This window comes from Eubalaena glacialis, chromosome 1 (assembly GCF_028564815.1).
Source record: "Eubalaena glacialis isolate mEubGla1 chromosome 1, mEubGla1.1.hap2.+ XY, whole genome shotgun sequence".
Taxonomy (NCBI): domain Eukaryota; kingdom Metazoa; phylum Chordata; class Mammalia; order Artiodactyla; family Balaenidae; genus Eubalaena; species Eubalaena glacialis.
Window position 1 is genome coordinate 127397193 of NC_083716.1, and position 20604 is coordinate 127417796.

The following is a 20604-nucleotide window of genomic DNA, read 5'->3' on the forward strand; positions in this document are numbered from 1 at the left end:
AATGATGAAAAATCTGAAAGTGAAATTAAGAAAACACTCCCATTTACCATTGCAACAAAAAGAATAAAATATCTAGGAATAAACCTACCTAAGGAGACAAAGACCTGTACACAGAAAATGATAAGACACTGATGAAAGAAATTAAAGATGATACAAATAGATGGAGAGATATACCATGTTCTTGGATTGGAAGAATCAACATTGTGAAAATGACTATACTACCCAAAGCAATCTACAGATTCAGTGCAATCCCTATCAAACTACCAATGGCATTTTTCACAGAACTAGAACAAAAAATTTCACAATTTGTATGGAAACACAAAAGACCCCGAATAGCCAAAGCAATCTTGAGAAAGAAAAACGTACCTGGTGGAATCAGGCTCCCTGACTTCAGACTATACTACAAAGCTACAGGAAGCAAGACAATATGGTACTGGCACAAAAACAGAAATATAGATCAATGGAACAGGATAGAAAACCCAGAGATAAACCCATGCACCTATGGTCATCTAATCTATGACAAAGTAGGCAAGGATATACGATGGAGAAAAGACAGTCTCTTCAATAAGTGGTGCTGGGAAAACTGGACAGCTACATGAAAAGGAATGAAATTAGAACACTCTCTCTAACACCATACACAAAAATAAACTCAAAATGGATTAGAGACCTAAATGTAAGACCGGACACTATAAAACTCTTAGAGGAAAACATAGGAAGAACACTCTTTGACATAAATCACAGCAAGACCTTTTTTGACCCACCTCCTAGGGTAATGGAAATAAAAACAAAAGTAAACAAACGGGACCTAATGAAACTTCAAAGCTTTTGCAAAGCAAAGGAAACTGCAAACAAGACGAAAAGACAACCCTCAGAATGGGAGAAAATATTTGCAAACGAATCAACGGACAAAGGATTAATCTCCAAAATATATAAACAGCTCATGCAGCTCAATATTAAAAAACAAACAACCCAATCCTAAAATGGGCAGAAGACCTAAATAGACATTTCTCCAAAAACATACAGATGGCCAAGAAGCACATGAAAAGCTGCTCAACATCACTAATTATTAGAGAAATGCAAATCAAAACTACAATGAGGTATCACCTCACACCAGTTAGAATGGGCATTATCAGAAAATCTACCAACAACACATGCTGGAGAGGGTGTGGAGAAATGGGAACCCTCTTGCACTGTTGGTGGGAATGTAAATGGATACAGCCACTATGGAGAACAATATGGAGGTTCCTTAAAAAACTAAAAATAGAATTACCATGTGACCCAGCAATCCCAATACTGGGCATATACCCAGAGAAAACCATAATTCAAAAAGACACATGCACCCCAATGTTCACTGCAGCACTATTTACAATAGCCAGGTCATGGAAGCAACCTAAATGCCCATCAACAGACGAATGGATAAAGAAGATGTGGTACATATATACAATGGAGTATTACTCAGCCATAAAAAGGAATGAAATTGGGCCATTTGTAGAGACGTGGATGGATCTAGAGACTGTCATACAGAGTGAAGTAAGTCAGAAAGAGAAAAACAAATATCGTATATTAACGCATATATGTGGAACCTAGAAAAATGGTACAGATGAACTGGCTTGCAGGGAGAAACGGAGACACAGGTGTAGAGAACAAACGTATGGACAACAAGGGGGCAAAGTGGTGGGGCGGGGGTGGTAGTGGTGGGATGAATTGGGAGATTGGGATTGACATATATACACTAATATGTATAAAATAGACAACTAATAAGAACCTGCTGTATATAAAATAAATAAAATTAAATTTAAAAAAAAAAGAATCTGCTGTATAGCACAGGGAACTCCACTTCACTGTACAGTAGAAACACAACATCGTAAAACAACTATACCCCAATTAAAAGATAAATAAAATAAAAGGGAAAAAATAAATAAGAAAAAAAGCAAGGACCCTAGAGTCTTTCATTCTACAGGCAACTGTTTTTAGAATAATGATAAAATAACTCCCAATTATTGACTGACCTCTTTCTGTGAGGCAGTACACTGGGAAATTTTAGGAAATCTCCTGTAATTCCCAAAACAACTCAGAAAGATAAGTAACATTATCCTCACATTAAGGACAAGAAAACTGAGGTTCAGAGATATTAAATAAGTTATCACCAGTTAGTAACGTAAAAGTCTGAATTTTTGCTATTATGCGACACTGCCTCTTAAAATCACTCATTCAACAAATAATTATTGAGTGTCTATTATGTACTAGGCATCTACTAGGAATCGCAGAGGGTACCAGGTAAATAAAGATGAATTTGTGTCATTGTAGCCTACCTTCCAGCTAAATCTAAGATGAAAATAAGAGTTATAAACAAATAATCCCAACACAATGCAATAAGCGCTTATGAAAGAAGTATGCATAAGAATACCACACATAAGTGGGAGTGTTGAATCCTGTAAGGTAGCAAGCAATCAAAGAAGGCTTCAGTTAGGAGAAAAAATGCTTGGAACATGGTACACCTTATTTAAATATTTGATGTAACTCTGAAATTGAAACTTGAAGGAAGAATGGAGTTTGCCGGTGGAGAATCAACACAAGGATATTCTAGGGAGGAAGAAGCCATATTTCCAATACGACAGTTTCAGAAAATACTAAGCAGTTTAGTATGGCTAAAAAATAAGATGCTTTGTGATAAGTGGTAAAGAAATAAAAACAGGTCAGGTCAGGGAGGTTCTCATATGAGAGAACCAAAGAGAGGTTCTCTCTTTAGCCATGCTAAAAAGAGTTTGGACTTTAGTCTGTAAGAAATTGGGAGCCTTTTCTAGAGTTTAACCAAGTTGCTACTTTACAAAGATTACCTTGTCAAATTTGGAAGAATGGATGTGGGGACAGGGACAACCTTTTCGAAGGCTACCACAAATAGTCCGGGTAGTACAATTTATAATCTCTTTAGCTTCAGAGCTACATCCTACATCTAATTACCTACCTGACATTTTGAAAATCTCAAAGTGTTGGGCTGCACCCGGCAGGCCTCCAAGGCCTGCACTTGCCCAGCTTTAAGACCGAAGAAAGAGCCTGGAGTCAGCAACAGAGACATCAGTGGTTTACTGGGTGGGGGAGTTTACACGTCTGAAGCAGGGTCCTGGAGCAATACCCAACCGTGCGCGGTGCAAGGCGGGCAGGACAAGGTGGCAGTATTCGCTCCCAGGGGTTAGGGGAGATTACCAGTTATAGGGGAATTGACGCAGGTGGGGGCATTAGTTACCAGGGAAACCAGTAGTGCTGCACGCCTCTCACTGCCCCTTTGATAAGAACAATCACTAGCTGGGGCCTGGGGGAAATACTTACAGGAATGTCAGTCAGGTGAGTTGGGTGTAGGCGAAGCATGCAGGGATGGAGCAGGGGACGTACAGAGAGCAAGAGAACAACCATCTTAAGTGGCCTGACCATACACATAGACACTTCTAGCCTAAATGTCCAAAACCAAAGTCTTGATTTCTCTATCAAATTGTGTGCTCCCTGACCAAATCTCTCAGCAACAGTGCAACCCTGCAAGTTACTCAAACCAGCAACCTGAGTTCATTCTTGATTTCTGCTTCTTAACCACCAAATTATATCCACTTATTATTAATTATTCCCAAAATATATCTCAAATCCATTCATTTCTTTCCAGTTCCATTGCCATCACCAACCCCAAGCCATCAGTGCTCAACTGGAATACTGCAGTAGTTCCCAACTGGACTCTCCTACATTTTCCTCAATACCAATTCGTTTCCTTTAAGCACTTAACTGTGATTGACAATTATTTTCATCTGTTTACTCCCTCCTATTAGAATGCCTTCATAAAGTCAAGGACCACAAACGTCCTGTTTATCGCTGTTTTACTTCAGTACTCTAGCATCAGCCAGGTCAACAGAAACAATATTAACAAAACCCAACCTACACTTACTAAGTACCAGGCACTATTTCAAGTGTTTTACATATATTAAGTCATTTAAGCCTCACAATGGCCTGTGACTTCTTTTATCTCAATTTTACAGATAAGGAAACAAAGACACTTGATAAAGTAATCTGCCCAAGGTCACTCAAGGAGTACAAGGCAGAAGGCACAATCAAGCCTAGGCAGCCTGGAGCCCATCCTCTTGACCATTACCTAATACCTCTCATAGTAGATGGTTAATATTTCTTGATCAAATAAAAAACTGAGATAGAGAGTAAAGGAGAAGAGAAGAGGAATAGATTTAGGGAATATGATGAATTTGAAGTACTCTGAAAAGGCTATGAGGTACAGTGGAATAAGTAGTTATAAATAGAGATAAGAATTCAGAAGTCATCAGGTCCTACAGAAAGCCACTTACAAAATGTTAGCCTCTGTAAAAAAAGTAATTATATAATTTTAAAAATTAGATGTGCTCTTAAACTGTCACCATTTACATCCAACTCTGTAATAAAAACATGTTTTAACAAAGCACAGAATGCCTCATTGAACACTGACCGTACTATGAAAAATTCTGTATTGCCTTTAAGTAGTATTTCATATCTATATAAAGTTAAATTTGTATTTTGTTAAAATATAAAAGTGCAGATATTGGGACTTCCCTGGCGGTGCAGTGGTTAAGACTCCGGCGCGTCCACTGCAGGGGGCGTGGGTTTAATCCCTGGTTGGGGAACTAAGATCCAGCAAGCTACGAGAAGCAGCCAAAAAATTTGAAAAATAGAAGTGCAGATGTTTGTTTTTAATTTGACAAAATGACACCAAAATACAAGAAAATGTGAGAAGGACAAGAAAATGTCTAAAAAAGTGGGAGCACGCCGTACATGCCAGATATCAAAACATATTATAAAGTTATAGAAATTAAGAAAATGGGTATGGTACAAGTCAAAGAAAAGACAGAACAATGAAAGAGAAGAGAATCCAAACAAAACCAAGTGTATATAAATTGTGAAACCAAATGTAAAAACAAATAAAAATTATATATACATATTATGTTTTATTATCTACTTCTGATCATCATCAAGCTTTTTCTAAGAGCATCACAAATAATCTAGAAACCATAAGGGAAAAGACATAAATTTCGACACTAAAATAATTTACACTATGTATAGAAAAACAGCATTAAAAAGTTAAAAAGACAAATTTCAAAATGAGAGTAAAGGCAAAATACATGACAAGGAGTTAAAAACTTAAGAAGTAATTTCTTTAAAATTACTAAGGGACTATGATAGATAACAAGTCTACTCAAAAGAGTAGACAACAATGGACAATATACACATAAAAGATGCTCAACATCAACAGAATTCAACTAGACAGAATTAAATAAATGAGGGATCACTTTTTACAATCAGACTGGATAGAACAAAAGATGGGAAACAGGTGCTCTCACACACTGTTAGGAAAGAAAATAGGCATAACCTTTCTGTAGAGCAATTTAGGAATTATAGAGTATTGTATTAATAAATAACACTAAATAATACTATTTCTAAAAAGTTAGATTTAAGGGATAATCAGGCAAGCATACAAAAATGGTGTTCATGACAGCATTGCTTTTAGAAGTTAATAATTGACCCAGCAATCCTACTTCTGGATATACATACATGTATATACATACCCAGAAGTATACATATACATGTATGTGTACATGTATATACATGTACATATTGGGACTTCCCTGGTGGCACAGTCGTTAAGAATCCACCTTCCAATGCAGGAGACACGGGTTCTATCCCTCGTCCGGGAAGATCCCACATGCCACGGAACAACTAAGCCTGTGTGCCACAACTACTGAGCCTGCGCTCAAGAGCCTGTGAGCCACAACTACTGAGCCCTCGTGCCACAACTACTGAAGCCCGCGTGTCTAGAGCCCATGCTCCGCAACAAGAGAAGCCACCACAATGAGAAGCCCGCACACCACAACGAAGAGTAGCCCCCGCTCGAAGAGTAGCCCCCGCTCGCCGCAACTAGAGAAAGCCCACATACAGCAAAGGAGACCCAACACAGCCAAAAATAAGTAAATAATACGTGTGTGTGTGTATATATATATATATATATATATATATATATATATATATATCCAGAAGTATACATACGTATATATCCGAAAGAACACCTATATCCAAAAGAACTAAAAACAGATCTTGAAGAGATATTCACACCCATTCAGTGCAGCATTATTCACAATAGCCAAGAAGTGGAAGCAACCTAAATGTTCACTGGCAGATGAATGGATAAATAAAATATGGTGGGGGCTTCCCTGGTGGCGCAGTGGTTGAGAGTCTGCCTGCCAATGCAGGGGACACGGGTTCGAGCCCTGGTCTGGGAGGATCCCACATGCTGCAGAGCAACTAAGCCCATGCGCCACAACTACTGAGCCTGTGCTCTAGAGCCCGTGTGCCACAACTACTGAGCCCACGAGCTGCAACTACTGAAGCCCGTGTGCCTAGAGCCTGTGCTCTGCAACAAGAGAAGCCACCGCAACGAGGAGCCCGCGCACTGCAACGAAGACCCAACGCAGCCAAAAATAAATAAATAAAATAAATCATTAAAAAAAAAAATCATTTAAAAAAAAAAAGAGCAATGTAGGGGACTTCCCTGGTTGTCCAGCGGTTAAGACTCCGCACTCACAATGCAGGGGACACGGGTTCGATCCTTGGTCAGGGAACTAGATCCTGCAGGATGCAATGAAGATCCCTCACAAGGCAACGAAGATCCTGAATGCTGCAACTAAGACCCAGCGCAGCCAAATAAATAAATTAATTAAAAAAATTTTTTTTAAAAGAGCAAAGTAGTATTATATTATTCATATGCATGTCTGTACCTATTAGAGACCTGTAAGGATATTCAACCAGATTTAATAGTCGTATCTCTGGGTAATAGGAATACAGATTACTTTTTTTTTTTATAGTTTCCTGTGTTTTTAAATACAGTGAGTATGTATTATGTGATGCCAAAGGATAGCTCAAAAGAGGAAGTGACTGCCACCACCGGTTCCAGAATCCTAGGATGGAATTTCACATTTCTCACTATATGCTTGGCACATATTGGGGGATCAATAAATATTTGAGAGGCAGGAATCAGCAGTGGTTAAGAGCTCAGGAATGAGACAGATCTGGATATGAATCTCAGCTCCAAAATTTACTAATCAAGGCCTTAAAGTCTTATTTAGGGTGGGGAGGGATAAACTGGGAGATTAGGATTGACATACACACCACTATATATAAAATAGATAACTAATAAGGACCTACTGTATAGCACAGGGAACTCTACTAAATACTCTGTAATGACCTATATGGGGAAAGAAACTAAAAAAGAGTGGATATATGTATATGTATAACTGATTCACTGTGCTATACAGTAGAAACGAACACAACATTTTAAATCAACTGTACCGCAATAAAAAAAAATTTTTTTAAGTCTTATTGAACTTCACTGAACTCCAACTTCTTCAAGTATAAAACATCACAGAATAATATTTGCAGATTGCTGAAGGGAACATGTGCTAAAAGCACTTAACACCATTCCTGGCTCAGAGGAAACACTCAATAAAATGATGGCCATTACTATTTATTGACTTGATTTACACTAGAAGCCCTCACGACAAAAAAAAATAAGCATCTATAAAAGACTCTTCTGCTTAATTATATGAAATTCCCAGCTGCATTAAAAAGCAAGAGTCAACACTTTCTTTGGTGGAACCAGAACACTGTGGCTGAAAGGTATGATTACATTCCTATATCTAGAAGGATTACAACATAAAATTTACCATCTAGTTGATGCATAAACACGACTCATGAGTATCGAACACAGACTTATTAGTGCTTGAATTTTAAAAAAATAAAGAAAATATGCTTATTTCAGTCCACAGGTAGAATGGAAAAAGTAACTACAAAACATGACTAACGAAGATTTGACTTAATTTAGAGAGAGATTAGAAGAACAAGTAACACTACGATTCATTTTGTTTGGCCTGTTTTCCTCACTACTTTTGGACAAGAAGCCTGTCTTTTTGGCACTGCTCTCCCCGCAAAGTCTGGCATAGTGCCTAATACAGTATAAGTGCTCAATAAATATTTACAAGATGATTTCTAAAAGAAAGTCTTAGTGAAACCGCCGGGAAAATTGAGTTAGAATTTATCTGAGAAAGTCTCAGTCAAAATGATAGGAAAAAGAGTTTAAAATGAGAGCCATCAGGCTTGGGGAGGGAAGGCCTTTCCTGATAACACCTTCTGCATCTCTTTTGTTCAATGAGTTTCCCAAACAACCTCAAAGGGAACGTCCAACAGTAAAAACACACTCAACTTTGTCCCCCGACAGGGGGCATAAACCCGGGCCTAACGTGCTAAGCTTGTTAGGCTTTTGGCTCCAACGTCTTTCTAATGATCTGTATTCCTCGGTGTACTATAGTTGGCACCCTGTCGACACTTGTTTAATGTATGCTTTACATAAAAAAAAAAAAAAAGAATGGGCCCATTCTCATCAATCATGAGCCCTTCTGTAGCGTTTCTCCTTCGAACCAGACTTTAGAAGTTGGTTTGTAAGAGTGGGAGAAGTTAGCTCAGAATTTTTAAGCCGGTTCCTTTCAGTCAAACTGAAGACGTGAAGGTTTTAGAGGCACCCTCCACAAATATATGGGTGCAATCTAATCCTGAGCAACTCAAAAGACAAAACAAGTGAGACTCGGGGAGTGAAGAGTGCGGTGGAGCATGGCATTCTGGACTTGGGAACTACCCTCCCCCCATCCCATTTCACCCACTCTTAACTAAAATGCAATTAAATTCCATTCAGCTTCCTATCTCTCACGTTAAGAAACTACCAACTTGCCCGCCACGCCACTCCCAGACGGCCACACCTGGTGTATTCGCTGCAGAATCTCCAACTCCCGCCACAGGTTTGGCCTGTGTCCGCCGCAAAGCGGAAGTCACTTCAAAGGGACAAACTGAAAGTAAGAGAGTGTAAATACCAGGAATCTAAAACTCCTACGGCGTTCTTAGAAAACTCTTCCTCGACTACCTTTCGCTTCTAATCCTTCTCTCTTCTGCGAGGTTGGTGAAAAGGCTTCACCACAGCCCTGCGACTAGTTCCCCGCCCCAAACTCCAGATCATTCAAAAGTTTGTCCTTTCTCATTGGCCAATGAGGCGGCGTGGGTACCTCCCAGGAACTACAATTCCCGTCAGCCCTCGCGGCAAGCAAACAGAGGAGATGAAATGGGCGGTGGCAAAGCACGTTGGGAACTGTAGTCGGCTGCAAGCCGAAGAGGCCAATCACCCCGCCTTTCCTCGCTGAGGCTGGAGAACCAGGTGTTCGGCTTAGAGCCTGTTACCGCTGAGGGGAGGAGCCAAGTCCTTAAGCAGCATTCCCCACTTCCCACCACATGGAGGACGAAATTTTTCCTTTACTCCTATAAAGCAATATAAATACTCCTTGAAAAAATCTGGTTGTCTTTCCAATACCTTCAGGTCAGTAAAAACTTCCAGAACTCCCCCACCTCGGGCTCCGACTCGTGGGAAAAGGTGGCTCTTTTACAAGTGGGCAAAATGGCTGTCCTCTGAGGTTTATCATTGGTTGTCCTTTGCGTCCTTCAAGGGCGGATACTTACAGCCGATTGGCTCTTTTTCCCTTGTGGGTGGAGAAAGACTTGGCTCGGCTCTCCCGCGGCCCGGGAGGAGATGAAGGGGTGGAGAGAAGGCAGTTTGTTCAGGCGTGATTGGATGATCCTCATGTCACTCCGAGGATGTACAACCTATGATTTGTCTACTGCCCCTCAAAGAGAACGAAGAGGCGGGGCTAGTGCGTGGTGGGAAGGGGCGGGATTTTGCCAGCCGCGGCTGCCGCTGGAGCCGGTGTCCGGGCTGGTGATGGGGTTAATTCCCTTTCGTAAGACTCTTACTTGCACCCACCCAGCCCCGCCGTCGCCCCGCCGCGCCGCGCTCCAGCCGCCTCCTCCTCCTCCTCAGTAACGCGGGTAAGAGATGCCCTCCCCTCCCCCCCTCCAGCTCCCCGGGAATAACGCGCTTCGCTCCCCTCCCCCGCCCGCCAACCGGTAGCGCTAACGGAGAAGGAGGCAGACAGGGGAGATGTGGTGTGTGCGAAGGTGGCCTTCCCCGCCGAGCGGTCGGCGCTCCAGCCAGGGCCCCGCCGAGGTGCTGCTGCTGCCAGCCTCGCCGGGAGGTCGGGTTCCTAGGGAGCCCCGGCTCGCCTGGCCCGCCGCTGCGGCTGTGGCTGCATCTGCATCCAGTACCTTGTGCCCACCGCCCCCACCCGGGGGCCATGTGAAAAGCAAACCCCTCGAGGCCTAGCGGAGGAGACAGGGGAAAGGTTCCCAAGTCCCTGCCATGGCTGCTGCTGCTTGCTTTTGCAGCCCTAGGGACTCGGGAACCAGCCACAGCAGGCCTGCCCGGAGCGGGTGCCGTGCGTGGCTGTGCTCTCCCGTGTGGCTGGCGCCGGTGCCCCAGGCTCCCCGGCCCACCCCACGGCCGCCACCCCCGGCCTTGCACCCCGAGAATTTTTAGAAAGGAAGTAAGGCATTCCGACCGGTTGGTGAAATGTTAGGTGGTGCGTTTTGCGTGTGGTACCGGAAAAAGCACAATGGGAATATTAGAAAGTTGAATGACTGTCAGTGCCACGGACCTCGGGGATCAGATTTACACACATTATGGGTGAGCCTTAGGCTCTGCCCCCCAGATTCCTGTGTGTTTGAAGTTTTTCGTCGCTCTCTTTTTTTGTTGCTAGGTGCAGAGGAGAGTGCCTCTGTTCTTTGAGCTTGCTCTTATGCAGAAACAAACTGTTGAGGCCATCAGGTCCCGCGTATAATTGGGGTAGCAAGTCAACTAAGTAAAAGACAAAGAGAGCCTAGTAAATAGCAGATGATTTTTCTAATACGATTTTCCTGAAAAAAAAAAAAGTGTGTTCGTGTATATATATGTGTATATTTGTATATATGTATATGCATGTATGTATATATCTCTCTGAGGTTATGGTTTGCCTAATTGTAATTCTGAAGAAACCCTCTGCTTTTAGCCTAAATGTCTATGATTACAAGAACTTTTGAATAATGAAAAGATGGTTAAAGTCATTCTGGCAGCCCACCTACTTGTAATATTTGAAACAGTAAAATCTGTGTAATATTTAACCTAGTAGGGTACCAGTGTGACTAGGTTAATTGGACACACCCTAGCTTAACAAAATTTGACATATTTGGCCATATTTGAGAGGGAATGCTAACAAAATTTGGCATATTTGGCCATATTTGAGAGGGAATGCTTCTTTCTCACGCGTTGATTGAGTGCTCATCTTTTCAGTCCTTGCTTCTTTGTGGGGGGTGAATATGTTCTTAAATAATGGATTCTATAATTTGTTTTAGACACGTCTGTAATCAGAGGTAAAACCCCGGGCCCAGTCCTGAGGCTTACTTGTTACCAGAATAAACTTGGGTTCTGAAGAAATATCTGAGTTTTGACTAAGTATTGGACCATTTCTTCAGGGTCTGAGAAGACTATAATGGCTTAATGATCTTCCATATTCCATAACTAATATACCTAGAGAATTGACATAGATCCACAGATTCAGGACCTGAAAGAAATTTGGATGGTGTGTTAGAATTAAAAAATGAAACCCTGAGTATGACCCTGAAGGGTAAGTCCCCTCAGCTCCCCACAAAAAGTACCCATAGCATACATTACTCAGCATAGCATTTTCTAAAACTTGTTGGGTAATTGATAAATTACTATAATGCTTTCAGATCTCATGTGCCTTATGTACAGAAAGGGCTGATGAAGATGTAGGAGGCTTCTGTATTCTCTTATTAGCTGCAGGACCCCTCTATGAGCCTCAGTTCAGTTTCCTCATCTGTAAAATGCGGGTGGTTATGCTTAACTCCGGGAGTTGTGAGGATTAGAGATGAAGTATGTAAAGCCTCTCACATTGTGCCTAACACATAGTATGTATCAATATGTTAAATATTAACTATTGTTATTTTCACACATTAAGAGAATGAGTTTGTTTCTCAAATGCACACGGTATTGTTGGAGCCTCAGAACATGTTCTGTTAGTGAGGAGTACTGTGGGGATTTTCGTTTATGTTGTGACTTTAAGTGCAGTTTGTAATTAGCCATTTTCAAAGGGAAAGGTTTGTGGGAAATTGGTCATCAGGTACAAAAGAGTTATTTATTTTACAGGAGATTTTTTTTTAATAATGTTTTGGAAACATCTAGTCTTTGTTGTTTTATTTATTTTTATTATTATTATTATTATTTGGCTGCGTTGGGTCTTTGTTGCTGCGCACAGGCTTCCTCTAGTTGCATCGAGCCAGGGCTACTCTTCATTGCTGTGCGCGGGCTTCTCATTGTGGTGGCTTCTCTTGTTGCGTAGCACGGACTCTAGGGGCACAGGCTTCAGTAGTTGTGGCTCGTGGGCTCTAGAGTGAAGGCTCAGTAGTTGTGGCTTGCGGGCTCTAGAGTGCAGGCTCAGTAGTTGTGGCTCGTGGGCTCTAGGGTGCAGGCTCAGTAGTTGTGGCGCACGGGCTGAGTTGCTCCGTGGCATGTGGGATCTTCCCGGACCAGGGCTCAAACCTGTCCCCTGCATTGGCAGGCAGATTCTTAACCACTGCGCCACCAGGGAAGTCCCTATAGGAGATTTTTTTATTTTGCAGTAAAATGCAGGTGTTTGTTGACTATTTCAAATGGATTATCTGGAATAAAAGTATGTGGTAAATTATTTTAGTGATAAATCATTATATCTTTTAAATTTTATTTAGCTGATGTTTCAAGATCAAGTTTATATAGTTGCTATCCACATTCATTGTGCTACCAGGGGCAAGCAACTGTTGAACTCTTTATAGTGTTAAGATTAAGCAAGTTGTTTGAATTCGTTATGGCCATAGGCTGACTACTGTTTTGTTGCTGTTTCTAATTCTCATTATTTATCAGTTCTTAAGTGTTTCTTTTCTGTGGTACAACATGCCAGACACACTGTTCCTTTCTCCTCCCAGGCACTTTTGAAAACGTACTGGGTCTTCACACATAATAGTGTCCTTGGAGTTTGTACAGTGAGACAAATTTAAACTTAGCCTGAAAACAGTTTTATTATGGAGCCTTCTGACAGTAATTCCAGGCCAGGGTTCAAGGCAGCTACACCTTATGCTGAATAGCGAGCTGAAGTATATAATGTTATGGTGGACCTCCGAAGTTGCTGAACCCAGTACAGTTGGATGCTCCTTCGAGGGACATTAAATGGCAGCAGCGTAGAAAATTTTGTAAATTGAAATACACTTTTTCAAATATCATGCAGAAGACAAGAATTGCCGAGTAATGAAAGAGATGTTCTTGTACTGGCACTATAGAGCACATAATTATACCCGTTTGAGTTAATGTTAAGTTTTGTGGGTTTTTTTAATAAATATATTTATTTTTATTTATTTTATTTTTGGCTGCATTGGGTCTCTGTTGCTGCGCGTGGGCTTTCTCTAGTTGCAGCGAGCGGGGGCTACTCTTCGTTGTGGTGCGCAGGCTTCTCATTGCAGTGGCTTCTCTTGTTGCAGAGTACGGGCTCTAGGCACGTGGGCTTCAGTAGTTGTAGCACGTGGGCTTCAGTAGTTGTGGCTTGCGGGCTTTAGAGCGCAGGCTCAGTAGTTGTGGCGCACGGGCTTAGTTGCTCCGCAGCATGTGGGATCTTCCCAGACCAGGAATCGAACCCGTGTCCCCTGCATTGGCAGGCGGATTCTTAACCACTGTGCCACCAGGGAAGTCCCTAATGTTAAGTTTTAATTCTTTAGAAATAAAGAAGCACTGAGAGTTGATAACAGTTTTATTTTTTCCATTCTTGAAAATGTTACAATAATAAATCCTTAAGACTGATAGGTTTACATTATATTGCTGCTATTTGCATTAGAAAAATCTCACTATTAACACTTTCATGATCTGTTGTAAATATGTTGGGCAGTCTGTATGTCAAAGAGGTGTGGTTCCAAATGGTAGTGAACTTTTCAGATAGCACTTGCTGCTCCAAACCACAGAATCAGAACACTATCTTTTCAGTCATATCTACATACAGTGATGATAACTTACTACTTATAACTTAAGATGAATAAACCAAGACGGTTATCATAAAGAGAAGGGAGCGTGTCAGTTTTTTCTCGGTATAATAGTAGTCTTTTTCTAAAGGAGTAAAATAATTTTCCCACTTGATCCTTGTGAATTCTGATAATGCTTACTAGTAATACAGACATGGGCAAAGAGTCAAATCATATAATCAAACAATTTTATTAAGTTAAGTTTGCTTTCCAAATGAGGATATGTTATATAATAACAGATTTGCTTATACCTGATAAGTATGTGTATTTTTCTAGGATTTAATTTAATAGTTATTGGCTGATGGTTGAAATAAGAGATGAGTTATTTAATCCTGGCTCAAAACTAGTTCTCTACCTTATTTTCCTGCAATTTGGTTTTTTATTCCCAGATTTTATCCTTTATTATTTTGCCTTTTCTTACCTTTTTAGTTTCCACACATACCTACTAACTTGAAATTTTTTCTATGAGTTTTGAAAGCCTACACTTTATAATTTTTGTTATTCTCTTTGCCATCTGAGTTGTAGATTTGCGACTTTTTTCTTAATTTCTACCTGTAAGCTCACTTCAAGCAAACTGTGACGTTTTTGAGCCTTCTTATTTCATAAATACTAGACCCCATAACATGTTTAAATGATTGTTCTTGTAGCCTGCTTGACTAAAGTTTTCATCTACAACTCCCTAAAGCTACTTTCTCTCCAAAAGAAATTAAGTATGGAACATAAACTACATTCATTTTTAACTCTTGACCTTTGTTCTTAAAAGTCAATAATTTGATATTGTCTTAAGAGTTTAAAGTACTATAATTTGACTTCTCCCAACTTTAGCTTGATCAGTGACAGATATAATTTACTTTTGTGGTCTACTTGTGCAATTAACTTCACTAATCTGCCTTCTACATGAAAGAAGTTCCATACTCGTATAAAATATCACCTTACAGTCTGAGTTAGAAGTTTAACTAACTACAGATTCACTTTGTTGTCTTGGCCCTCACTGGGGAGGGCAGCTATGGGATTTAAAGTTTTTTTTTTCTTTAAGTTTTCATGTTGTGGGGGAAAAAAATCTCTGTACATATATGCAAAGCAATGGCTTAAATGAGCGTAAGGCCTTCATGTTAAAAGTCCTCTTGGGGAAGCAGCTTATTACAGAAGTTCTGTGTTTAAAAATGAGTATCTTTTTACTGGAAACAACCCAAATACCCCTCAATGACTGAATGGTTAAACAACATATGCTATATCCATACCGTGGAATACTATGCAGCAATAAAAAGGAACAAACAATAGTATATAGCAGCTTGCATGGATCTTGAAGGAATTATGCCAAGTGAAAAAAACAATCTTGAAGTGGGACAACCACATGGTTCCATTTATATAACATTCTCAAAATGACAAAATTAGAATGCAGATTCGTGGTTGCCAAGCATCGGGGATGGGGTGGGAGGATAAGGGTGGTTGTGACTGTAAAGGGTTAACATGAGGGATCTTTGCGGTGATTGAACAGCTCTGTATCTTGATTGTGGTGGTGGTTATGTAAATCTATATACATGTGATAAAATTACATAGAAACACACACACGAAGGAGTGCATGTAAAATTGGTAAAATCTGAATAAAATTGTGGATTATATCGGTGTCAATACCTGGTTTTGATATTGAACTACACTTACACAGTCATCCCTTGTTATCCACTGGGAATTGGTTCCAGGACTCCCCTTGGATACCAAAATTCACAGGTGCTCAAGTCCCCGTATAAAATGGCATAGTATTTGCATATAACCTACGCACATTTTCCCATATACTTTAAACCATATCTAGATTACTTATAATACCAAATGCTATGTAAGTCGTTGTATTGATAACTACAATGCAAATTCTACATAAATAGTTGCCAGTGCACGGCAAGTTCAAGTTTTGCTTTTTGGAACTTTCTGAAATTTTTTTCTTGAGTATTTTCAGTCTGTTGGTTGGATCCACAGATATGAAACCTGTGGATATGGAAGGCCAACTGTATAATGTTATCATTGGGGGAAACTGGATGAAGAGTACATGAGAGCTTGCTGTACTGTTTTTTACATTTCATGTGAATGTATAATTATTTTAAAATTATTAAGTCAATTACAGAAAAAAAAATACCCTTTAGTTATATATATGTTCCTGTATAGTATTGGGAAAAAAGCATCTGGTTTTTTTGTTTTGTTTAATTAATTAATTAATTTATTTATTTATTTTTGGCTGTGTTGGGTCTTCCTTGCTGCATGTGGGCTTTTTCTAGTTGTGGCACGGGGGCTACTCTTCGTTGTGGTGTGCAGGCTTCTCATTGCGGTAGCTTCTGTTGTTGCAGAGCACGGGCTCTAGGCGCGTGGGCTTCAGTAGTCACGGCGCACGGGCTTAGTTGCTCTGCGGCATGTGGGATCTTCCTGGACCAGGGCTCGAACCTATGTCCGCTGCATTGGCAGGCAGATTCTTAACCACTGCGCCACCAGGGAAGTCCCAAAGCATCTGTTTTTAAACAAATATTCTCTGCAAAATACCAGTCATACATTTCTTATTGTTCATGTACATTTGCATGCAATAGATATACTTCTACGTCAAGCATACCCAACACGCAGTTTCCATTTTCATTTTATATGCCTTGTTTCCCCTAAATGCCAGATCATTCTTATTTTATTAGGGTTTGCTGCCTTTCACTTTACAAGCTTGCTTCATATGAACTAGAAAGAATCTGATATCAGTCATCTATATTGTTCATTTTCCAGTTGCTAGAAAAGGATTTTGTCAACAGAAGCTGTACATTCATTATTCAATTAGATAATTGCATTTTAAGCAAATTGATCATCTGTAAGACAAAATAAAAGATTTTGTTCTATTGTAAAGACAGCAAATGAGGTATAATTTGGGGGAAGAAAGTGATATTAGTGCTTGTTAAGTTACACTATGGTTATAATGTGACCATGAACCTTTTAATACAAAAGTATTAAATGTTTTAAAGCAATGTGGGAAGATTGTGAGGCGGTCAGAAGTAAAAGTTGTAGGCCACCAACTTGGGGAAGATACACTTTCTGTGGTATGGTTGATCTTGATCCATTTTGAATGAATTTTTGTGTATGGTGTGAGGTAGGGGTACAAATTCATTCTTTTACATGCAGGTATCCTTTTTTTTTTAATTTTATCTCAGTACCATTTGTTATTCTTTCTCCATTGAATTGTTTTAGCACCTTTGTTGACCATAAATGTAGAAGATTAGTTCTCAATTTTCAATTCTATTCCATTTATTTATTTTTAACATCTTTATTGGAGTATAATTGCTTTACAGTGGTGTGTTAGTTTCTGCTGTATAACAAAGTGAATCAGCTATACATATACATACATCCCCATATCTCCTCCCTCTTGCATCTCCCTCCCACCGTCCCTATCCCACCCCTCTAGGTGGACACATATTCCATTGATTTATATGTCTGTCATTATGCCAGTAGTCCCGCAATGCTTGATTATGTAACTTTGTAAAAAAGTTTTGAAATTGGGACATGTGAGTCCTCTAACTTTGTTATTCTCTTCCAAGATTGCTTGGCTATTCTGGATCCTTTTTATTTCTATATGTAGTTTAAGATCAGCTTGCCAGTTTCTGCCAAGAAAGTAGCTTGGATTTTGATAGGGTTGTGTCAAATAGGTAGGTCAATTTGGCAATTTGGGGAGTATTGCCATTTTAACAATATTGAGAGGATTTCTTTAATATTTAGTGATTCATTTTTTGAAAAGTAATAAACTTATTGCTTGTTAACCTAAATACAGTTGAACCTCCATATCTGTTGGTTCCGCATACACGGATTCAACCAACAGTGAGTCGAAAAATAGTTTAAAAAAAAAAAATTTTCCAGGAAGTTCCAAAAACAAAACAGCTCGCCATGTTTGGGAGACTATTTATATAGCATTTATATTATGCTTACAACAATTTACATAGTATTTACATTGCATTAGGTATTATAAATAATCTAGAGATGATTTTAAAGTATACCGGAGGATATATGAAGGTTATATGCAAATACTGTGCCATTTTTTATGAGGGACTTGAGCATTCATGGATTTTGGTATCCAAGGGGGATCCTAGAACCAATCCCCCATGGATATTGAGGGATAACTGTATCATATTTTATGAAAAATATATTTTCAAAATAACATAACGAGAAGAATGGCATTGTCTTACATTTTTGCAGATCTCCATAATGTCTGGTTTATAAGAAGATAGCTGGGTTCTCATACATGTTTTTACATTCACTCTAATATGATACGTGGTTTTGGTAAAAACATAAGACAGTTTGGCCTCATACAGATACGTAGGGGAAAAGAGGAGGACCTCATGCACCCTTTGAAAGCATCTTGATGATCTGCAGTGGTCATTGGTCCGTACTCGGAGAATAGCTTGTTCAGTGGAAAGAAATATGTTTGGAAACTCAGAAATTTGGTGAAAGTAACAAGTCTGCCACTTAACAGCTGATGTGATTTTTGAGCAAGTTATTTAGCCTCTCAGTCTTTCTTCTTCTGTAAAATGAGGATAATGACACTCCCTTTTAGGGTTTTTATAAGGAGGAAGCAAGATCATGCCTGTTAAGTTTGGGGTATATAAAAACCACCAAAGAACTGAGGCTTGTCTTTTTTCATTTATATTTGTCCACCTCTATTCTATAGGATTAGCTAATTTTTTTCCACTGAAAGTGTACATACCACAGCGTGGTAACCTTCATGTAAATTTGGTTCATTGTATAGTGTTTACTTAAAAGCTGAGCTTTATTCAGACAATTTTCTACTGTCAGTCCTTTTAACTACATATTACGATAGCAAACAAGTAGAGAAGGGAAGAGCCAACAAAAAGGGTAAAGGAATTTCTCAGAAATGGGAGAGTAAATTGATGTCTCCTTTAAGACCATTTGTTGCCTTACTGCAGTCGTGCTATTAACTTTTGGAAGAATGAAGGAAAATGGAAAAATTCTGCCTTAAATTAGAGAATGGTTCTTTAGCATGTATTTTCCCAGTTAAAATTAATAAAATTAAATTAAAATATAAATGATTCCAAATCCTCAGTGATTCTATAAATATCGAACCAAATTTCAGATAGACATTATTGCAGTTTTTTTACGAAGCAGGTTGAGAAACAGAATGAGGTGTGGGGTCCAATTTGGACAGGGTGGTCAGGAAGACCTCTTGACATTGGAACAAACACCAGACTGAAATGAGGGAACGAGTCATATGAGGGAAGAACAACATTCTGGGTAGGAGGAACAGAAAGTACAAAGGCCATGGCATGGGGGCATACTTGGATGGAGATGGAAATTACACTTGTTTACTGAAGTTCAGCAGTGTTCTCCCAAAGACAGTTAGGATTTAAAGGAACAAGTACACTAAGAACACTCTGGAGTGTGGCTCTGGGGCTCTCAACTATGCATATTTACTAGCTAAGTGAATTGTTTCCACTGTAGATCCTCTTAATCCCAAACGTACTGAATTTTAAGGGACATTTGCAAAGTCTAAGCCCAAATCTTTAATCTCCACTTATCAAAGGTTTCTTGTCTTTTCAGTGCTAATAAACCAAGAGATGCGGTAGTTTTTCTTACAATTACCTGCATTTACATAGACCAGTAGGTAAATTGTTGTTTTGGAATGTGAGAGGTCATCTGGTCCAACTTCAGTGGTTCTCAAGGATCAGTCCAGTGACAGTTACCTGCGCAGCTTTTCATAAAGTTAGCTGCTTTTCCTTTCCTTTTTTCTTTCAGGGTGTATTAGAATGGGGAGATGGGTACATACCCGACTCATGCCTTTTTGAGCAAGCTCTTGTGGGGACCTTACATGACAGGAAAATCAAACAGATAATCATGTAGCCTTTACTTGAACTATTCTAGTGACAGGACTGCATTCTTAAGGGACTTGTCTCTTCTATATGTCTATATGGTAGAGATAAATATATAGTCTCTTCTATATGTCTATATGGTAGAGATAAATATATATATATTGGCGGGGGAGTGTAGGGAAGGACAGCATAGTCAGAGAAGAGGAGATCCAGCTGGTCCCAGACACAGTTGAAATGTTATCATAAAGGTGCATCTATATCAGTCACCCGTCCCTCTCTCCCTCCCTTCACACCCCCAGAGAACAGAAGTGTTGGTAGGGATGGGAGACTTTAGTTGCCCAGACCCAAGACCCTCCTGCTTGGCCCTGTTGTCTAAAATGAGAGAAATTGGAGGACTAATCCTACAGATGTCCTCAGTAGGTGCTTCGCCCCTTTATACCCCGCCTGGCTGTTTAGCACCCTTCTTAGATTTGCTGGGTTATATTCCATATTGTTGTGGGCAGAGGAGCTACAGCTAGTCTTCAAAGCACGTTAGATCTTGTCAGAGAACCAGGCAACTAGACCATAATGGTATCTTTGTGATTTTAGATTTTGTTTTATTCAAGGTGGTATGACCATAGGAAATCAAAGTCTTGGTGGACAGTTTTAAAACCTATTTTTAGATCATTTTGATAACAGTCAAGTCGATTTGAAAAAAATGATGCTCAGATTTGAGTGTTTTTACTCA

At 39.7% G+C, this 20604-nt stretch overlaps 2 protein-coding genes across 15 annotated transcripts in view; one reads left to right on the forward strand and one right to left on the reverse strand.

The window, feature by feature from the left end:
* ZRANB3 (zinc finger RANBP2-type containing 3) overlaps positions 1-9485 on the reverse strand; it is a 263410-nt gene extending 253925 nt beyond the window's left edge. For 2 of the 5 annotated variants that reach the window (XM_061183479.1, XM_061183488.1), the window contains exon 1: positions 8826-9054. The gene's annotated coding sequence lies outside the window, so the exon portion shown is untranslated. Of the gene's footprint in view, positions 1-8825; positions 9062-9427 lie in introns of those variants that run through there. The other 3 variants (XM_061183452.1, XM_061183470.1, XM_061183461.1) reach the window with 3 other exon arrangements.
* A 312-nt stretch (positions 9486-9797) lies between these two features.
* Positions 9798-20604, forward strand: part of R3HDM1 (R3H domain containing 1) — a 190203-nt gene continuing 179396 nt past the window's right edge. For all 10 annotated transcript variants that reach the window (XM_061183524.1, XM_061183534.1, XM_061183567.1 and 7 more), the window contains exon 1: positions 9798-9939. The gene's annotated coding sequence lies outside the window, so the exon portion shown is untranslated. The remainder of the gene's footprint in view (positions 9940-20604) is intronic.